Here is a 7764-nt window from a genome sequence, read left to right as displayed (position 1 = left end):
GTGGGAAACATTTCTAGGTTAAGATTACACTTGAGCTGGTGCCGTGGCTCACTAGGCTAACCCTCTGCCTTGCGGCGCCGGCACACCGGGTTCTAGTCCTGGTCGGAGCGCCGGATTCTGTCCCGGTTGCCCCTCTTCCAGGCCAGCTCTCTGCTGTGGCCCGGGAGTGCAGTGGAGGATGGCCCAAGTGCTTGGGCCCTGCACCCTATGGGAGACCAGGATAAGCACCTGGCTCTTGCCTTCGGATCAGCGTGGTGCGCCAGCCTTAGTGCACCAGCTGCGGCAGCCATTGCGGGGTGAACCAATGGAAGGAAGACCTTTCTCTCTGTCTCTCTCTCTCACTGTTCACTCTGCCTGTCAAAAAAAAAAAAAAAAAATTACACTTGATCTTAGCCAAAAGGCCAAGAAGCGATCTAGGTTAAGATTAAACTTCTAAGTTTACATATCCTGTGAATTGAGAAGAGGAAATAAGAGAACAAAAAGGAAAACACCTGTTTTGAGTAGGGGTAGAGCATGAAGAGGTAACTACATGAAAGAGGGAGTAGTAGGCAGCAGTGTCTGCTGGCTGCAGGAAGGTAGGAAGGAAGGGAGTAGGATGGAGTTAACTCCGTGGGAGAAGCAAGGTTAACTTAGGACACAGATTCTGAGTATGGGGGAAACATGTACAGGGAAGGTCTCAGCTCAGAGAGGCAGACATTGACGACAACAGCCAGGTGTTTCTGGAAAGTTGAGGATCACTTATTCAGAAAGTAGTAGCCAGAGTGTAGCTAAGAGGAGGCATCCAGCTTGGAAGGCTACAAGGCGACACATGGACCATGTCTTCCTGACACTAATTCATAGGCAGGGTCTTGGATGGAAGTCAGAATTCTCAAGGAGTGTGGGAAAGGAATGAGGCCCAACTCTGGTGGTTTAAAGAAATCCATATTCAATATGGGACTGGCTCTTGGGTTGTTCAAACTTCATAAATTTTTGGCTTACCCGGCAAATCTATCGCACACTCAACTTTGCTACTGTACGCTCTCAAAATATTGCCAGGAAGGCACTCTTCTTGTGCCTACCAGGCTGCTAGCAAAATGTTACCTGGGAGTATATTTGAGGGAACTTCAAAAGTTTGTGGGAAAATGGAATTACATTTCAAAAAATTTTTCAAAAACATGCAAAATTTTTTCACACTATTCATTTCCCATGGACTTTTTGAAGACCCCTTGTAGTATTCCTTCACAGGCAATATTAGTTTGGGATATCACTCCAAAATAGGAAGAAATTGGTAAACACTGCCTAAGCAGTTTTCAGACATGGATAAGAATGATGATTTTGATAGATGTATATCCCATCTAATAAGCTCGCACAAAATAAGTAGGTAGCAAAAAAGAGAGGAGGGATTCTAGATGTTAGTTCATAAACCAGAATCTACTGACATAAGCTAAGTAAAACATACTGAGTTCTTCCTCCAGTTGGAAGCAAGAGCCATTGCAGATGTTCTGTTAATGTCCTAACCTTACCACAATTATTTGGACAATGAACTTGTCAGCTTCAAAAAATTTGCTGATTCTTTAAAGCAGAAAAGAAAGTTCATGAGATTAGCCATGCGCTACTGATTATCAATTGATTCAGAGAGTAGTGCTGCAAGATCTATGGAAGGAGAATGTGGTTGCTGTGGCCATTTCACAGAAAGATTCGTCAGAAAAGAGACTGAAAACTGTAGAGGACCTGAGGGAGGAGAGGGGGCTCAACTGGAGACAGCCCAGAGCCTCAAATGGGGTTGGATGGGATTTCATCTGCATCAGAGGAAATTGCTGCGGGACTGTTAGATTCCGTTTTCTGAATGAAGGCAGATGACTATGTCTATGATACTGTTGAGTACAGAAAGAGCCCTGAATGAGCACTCAGTCATGTAGAGAATAATGGGAAAGAGCTTTGGATCTTTCCCAAGGTGCACTGATACAAAAGGCACATACTGTTGTATTGAAGATAGTGGTTCAAAATGTTTCCGCAGACGCCTAAACTCTCCAAAGTCTCAGAAAGTTATATCAATTCTCACCCTCAATAAATGTGGTCTGGGAAAGGAAGAGTGATAGAATTAGAGGTCTACAGGAAAAAGGGTTAGGGTCAAAGCCAAGATTCAGAATTTATCTCAGATGGGAGCAGGCACTGGTTCTGAATAAAGGTTGGAGAGACTCCTGACATAAATGCCCTTGTCAACGAAAGTTTGGTGGGGGTGACTTTTGGTACCTTGCAGCTTTCAAGGAATTTCTGCCTTTCCTCTGTATCATCTAATTTGCGTGCATTAAGTTGTTCATAGTACTCCCTTATGTACCTTCCATATCTATGGGGTCTGTAGTAATAGCTCTCCTGATGCTGCATTTTCTCCCGACACAGCTTGAGCTATCTGGCTAGAATTTAAAATAGTGAACGGCCTTTGGTTTCAATGACCTCCTCTGTTGTTTTTCTGTTTTTCACTTCATTTATTTCTACTCTTGCATACATTATTTCCTCCCTCCCTCCCTTCCTTCTCCTAATGTTGTTTTCCACTAGTCCCTTAAGAAGTATATCAATGTGAGACTTTTCTTTCTTTCTTTAATATGACCATCTTATGCTATAAATTTTTCTCTAAGTACTAGTTTAATTGCATTCCATAAATTATAAAATACTGCATTTTCATTTTCATTCAGTTAATTTTTTTTCTAATTTCTCTTGAGATTTTTTTCTTTTGATCCACAGATTGTTTAATTTCAAAACATTTTAGAATTTTCCAGATGTATTTTTGTTGTTTATTTCTAATTTAATTTCATTACTGTTAGAGAACGTAATTGCATGGTTTCAATTATTGTAAATTAAGTCTTGTTTTGTGGCTCAGGATATGATCTATCTTGGTGAATTGTCCATGAACACTTGAAAAGACTGTGTTTTCTGCTATTGCTGGATGGAATGTTCTACAAATATTAAGTTTTTTAGTCTTCTATATCTTTGCTTTTAATCTGGCTCTCTTGTTGATTACTAGGTATAGATATCTCCAAATGTATTTGTCAATTTGCCCACTTCTTTCAGTTTTCTCAGTTTTACATTGTATCCTGCTTGTATTTAGGACTATTACACGTTTAAGATTGTTAGGGTTTTTTTTTTTTCTGTAAAATTTACCCCTTTATCAATACTTATTGTCTCTTGTTACCTGTGATAATATACCTTATTCTGAAATCTGATCTGACTGGTATGAATATAGCTACTATAGTATGTTTTTTAAAGATTGGTTTCTTTTTTAAAAAATAATTTATCTACTTGTTTGAAAGAATGGTGGGGGGAGGGGCAGATTTTCCATCTGTTGGTTCATTTCTTAGATGGACCCAATGGCTGGGACTCCATCCAGGTCTCACACACCAGAAGCAGGGTCCCAAATAACTGGACCATCTGTTGCTGCCTTCCCAGGAGCACTAGCAGGGAGCTGGATTGGGAGTTGAACATCCCAAAAGAACTGGAGCTTCCATATGGGGCAGCAGCATTACAAGCAGTAGCTTAGCCCACTGTGCCACAGTGCTGGCCCCTTCAGTATTTTTTGTTTGGTGTTTTCATAGTATATCATTTTTTCTATACTTATATTTAAAATGGGTTTCCTATAGTTGATATATAGCTGAGCTCTCTTAAAATCTGACAATTTCTGTTTATTTTGTAAGTTGTACCTAGAAACGTAGAAGCCTTATGTATACAAAGGCTCCTTTATACTCCCCTATTTGTGTTATACTTGTAACATATACCCATTTCCTCACATTAAAAATACCACCAGATAATGTAAAAATTTCTTTTGATAGTTATAGACACTAACAGGAGAAAAGTAAGCTATTATGTTTATTTAATATTTACTGTTTCTGTTACTCTTTTGTTTCCTAGAGTTCCTAGAGTTCTTCAATATTTGTTTCAGTTCAGGTCTGGTGACTACTAGTTCTGATAGATCTTCAACAGCTAAGAATGTCTTTATCTTGCTTTTTTTACTGAAATACATTTTAATTGAATATAAGATTGGAGACTGGCAATCCCTTTCAGTCAGCACTTGAAAGCTGTTATTTCACTATCTTTGACCTCCATGGTTTTTGATGAAAAATCCACAGTTATTCAAATTGTTGTTCCTCTGGATGGAATGTGTCATTTGCTTCTCACTTTCTCTCTCTCTCTCCCTCTCGCTCTCTCTCTTTTCTCACCTTATATCTTATGAAGATATTTTAGGAGTTGATTACTATGCATCTTGGCATCATTTTCTTTGTTTATCATATGGGAGATTCTCAAAACTCCTTGAATCTCTAAATTTATGCCATAAATTCACAAAATTTAAGAAGTATTCGCCTATATTTCTCCAAAACTTTCTTTGCACCAATCTATTTCTCTCCTCTTTGTAGGGCTATAGTGACACAAATATTAGAACTATGAGATTATCCCTTACCTGCCAAAGAATGTATTCTCTTTTTGCCCCCAATTTTTAAAAATATTTTATTCTAAAGATTTGACATTTCTATTTATTTCTTTTCTTTTTTTAAGTATTTTTTTATTTGAAAGTTAGAGTTATAGAGAGAAAGGGAGACAGAGAAAGAGAGTGAGAGAGAGAGAGAAAGAGAGACCTTTTATCTGCTGGTTCCTTCTTCAAGTGGCTGCAATGGCCGGGTGTCTATTTTGTTTTGATGTGTTTCATTTTATTAGGTCATTACTCCAGTTAAGTTTATACCATCAGTTCTTTTCTTTTGTGTCTGGTGTCTTAATCTTCAAAAGTTTTTCTGTGCTGTTCGGATCTGCTCCATGCATATACTTCATTGGGTTAGTCTTGGATATAGGTGGTAGTCTCTACTCTGGGTCACTTTTCAAAGCCACTTCTTTATGCTTGTTCCATGCATTTACAAGTTGTGGGTGAGGACTTGAGTCAGTTCACACACAAAATTAGGAAATCTCTTTTTTTTAAAAAAAAAAAAGGTTTATTTTACTTATTTGAGAGGCACAGCTACAGAGAGGGAGAAGGAGAGACCGAGAGAGAGAGAGATATTCCATCCACTTGCTCACTCCCCAGATGACTGCAATGGCCAGGGCTGGGTCAGGCTGAAGCTGGGAGCCCAGAGCTTCCTCTGGATCTCCCATGTGGGTGCAAGGGCCTTGGGCCAGCCACTGCTGCTTTTCAGGCACACTAGCAGAGAGCTGGATCAGAAGTGGAGCAGCCGGATCCTGAACTGGCACCCATATTGGACGCTGGCATCACAGGTGGAGGCTCTGTCCGCTACACAACTCTGGCCCCAGGAAATTTTTTTCGAGTTCCCCCTGAAATTTCCTCCTACATTCTTTGTTGCCTGTGGTCCCTTTTCCTAGTTCTGACTAGAAAGTCAGGGCATCAGCCTGCCCATCTGGGTGCAATCTGTGAAACTGAGAATGCCCTCAGGGTGAAGCAGCCAAAGAAAAGAGAAAGAGAATATAAAAATAATGGTGTTTCCCTCAGTACTCTGTACCACAGCTACCCTTTTTCTTTTTCTAACCAAAGAGATGGGTTTCTTTCTGAGCTTTAGGTACTTACATAGAAGCTTCCATGGCAAATTATCCCAGAACTTAGTGGCTTAACACCGCAAATACTTAGTATCTGACGTTTTCTATGGGTCAGGATTCCAGTGGGTGCAGAGGGTTGCACACATCTCAAGGCTTTACAGAAAGGTATCTGCTTCCAAGTTCACTGATGTGCCCATTGACGGGCTTTAGATGTCCCACTTGCAAGCTTATTACAGGCTGTTGAGTCACTACAGGACCCTGTTGGCTATTGGCCAGAGATGTCAGTTCCTTACCACGTGGGTCTCTCCACAGGACATCTTACAACAGAGGGATAGAGTGAAAAAGAGTAAGAAAAAATGGAAAATAGAGTCATTTTGTAACTTAATCTTGAAAGTGACATCCCAACACTTTCAATACTTTTTTTGGTTGGGAGTGAGTTTTAAGGTCGGCCCACATTCAAGGAGAAGCAATACACAAAGGCATGGATACTGGGAGGCAGAGATAATTAGGGGCCAGTTTAGACATTGTCTACCATACCATGTTAACCTGACATGCCTGATATGCATGATTTGTAAGAGCATTTTATACCTCCAGACCCTTTCCATATAACATGGAAGAATTTAAAATATCGTCATATGTTTTCTTTTCTTTCTTTCCTGGCAAATGTAGATTCCATCTGGGTTCAATAGACATTAAGCATGCTGGAAATTACAAGGCAGATCTAGAAAGAGCCAAGGATATGGAAAATAAATGTGGGTATGTTTGGTGCATTATTTCAATGTAGAATGGTTTCCTAGTCTGAATATTGTTACACAAATCAAGTATAAGAAACATCTGGGAAAAGGAAACCAAGGTACAACTTAACAGGATGAACAGAAGTCAGTCAGTGCAGTATGTTGCTTCATTATAAATTTTCAAGTCCACTAACATTGTAGATCAAGAACAAAAATGATTCCCTTAGGGATAAATTAAGCTACTGACAATTGGGTCTTTAGCAAGTAGTGAAACAAGAGAGAAATTCCTTTTTTAAAAGACTTTATAGCTGGTTAAGAGACATTGTGCACAATAAAGCACTTTGAAGACACAGAATGCTTGGATGTGGGGCCAGTAAATTGAATTTCAGGAAGCAGATTCCTCAAAGTGCCCAATTTGCTGCCAATAGTGGCAGAGTATATTTCCCAATGTGGTTTATGATGATATTATATTTTCTATTCCATATGTTATTCTGCAATATGACCTTGTTCCTCCACGTGGAATTTCTCCACCTCTGAATCCTAATTGGCCTCATGACAGCATTTACCATTAGAATGTGGCAGAAGTGATGCCACACCAGTCTCAGTCACCCTTCATAACAGACCCAGCAGCTTCTGTCTCCCGACTTGGAACCATGAGCCACCACACAAATAGTCTAGGCTATTCTCTTGGATGGAGAACCACAGGGAGATGCCCTGAGTTATGTAATGGAAATGAAGCAGTCATTTGGACATCCTGCCAACGGAGCCTCTAGGCAACCCCACACACAGCCTCTATCTAATTGCATTCCCATGAGAAATCCCAAATGAGGACAATCCAAGTGATCCCAGCTAACCCAAAGAATCGTGAAAAGTAAGACTACATTGTCCTTTTAAATCATCATGTCTAGGCCGGCGCCACGGCTCAATAGGCTAATCCTCCACCTTGCAGCGCCAGCACACCAGGTTCTAGTCCCGGTCGGGGCGCCGGATTCTGTCCCGGTTGCCCCTCTTCCAGGCCAGCTCTCTGCTATGGCCCGGGAGTGCAGTGGAGGATGGCCCAAGTGCTTGGGCCCTGTACCCCATGGGAGACCAGGAGAAGCACCTGGCTCCTGCCTTCGGATCAGCGTGGTGCGCCAGCCTCAGCATGCTGGCCGCGGCGGCCATTGGAGGGTGAACCAATGGCAAAGGAAGACCTTTCTCTCTGTCTCTCTCTCTCACTGTCCACTCTGCCTGTCAAAAAAAAATCATCATGTCTTAGGACAAGTTGTACACAATAGATAATCAAAAACAATGCTATAGACATGAGATCAAAATTTGAAAAAATCATTATGTTAAACATAGACACTTTAGGAGGTTTATAACATTAAATTATTTAACCATAAGACATCACTGATGGACATTTTATAATGTTCATCTATTTGGATATAGACAAGTTTATTTTTATATTCTGTAGCTTAAAATAAATGTAATAACAATAATGATTGGAATACCTTTAGATAAACATTATTGTTTATTTGTATGC

General features: G+C 40.4%; 1 pseudogene; it reads right to left on the bottom strand.

The window, feature by feature from the left end:
* Positions 1-245: 245 nt before the first annotated feature.
* Positions 246-413, bottom strand: LOC149128854 (U2 spliceosomal RNA; annotated as a pseudogene).
* Positions 414-7764: the final 7351 nt, after the last annotated feature.

The sequence above is a fragment of the Oryctolagus cuniculus genome, chromosome 1 (assembly GCF_051225735.1).
Source record: "Oryctolagus cuniculus isolate XC-2025 breed Fujian yellow rabbit chromosome 1, ASM5122573v1, whole genome shotgun sequence".
NCBI classification, from domain to species: Eukaryota; Metazoa; Chordata; class Mammalia; order Lagomorpha; family Leporidae; genus Oryctolagus; species Oryctolagus cuniculus.
This window is presented reverse-complemented; position numbering and strand designations above follow the sequence as displayed.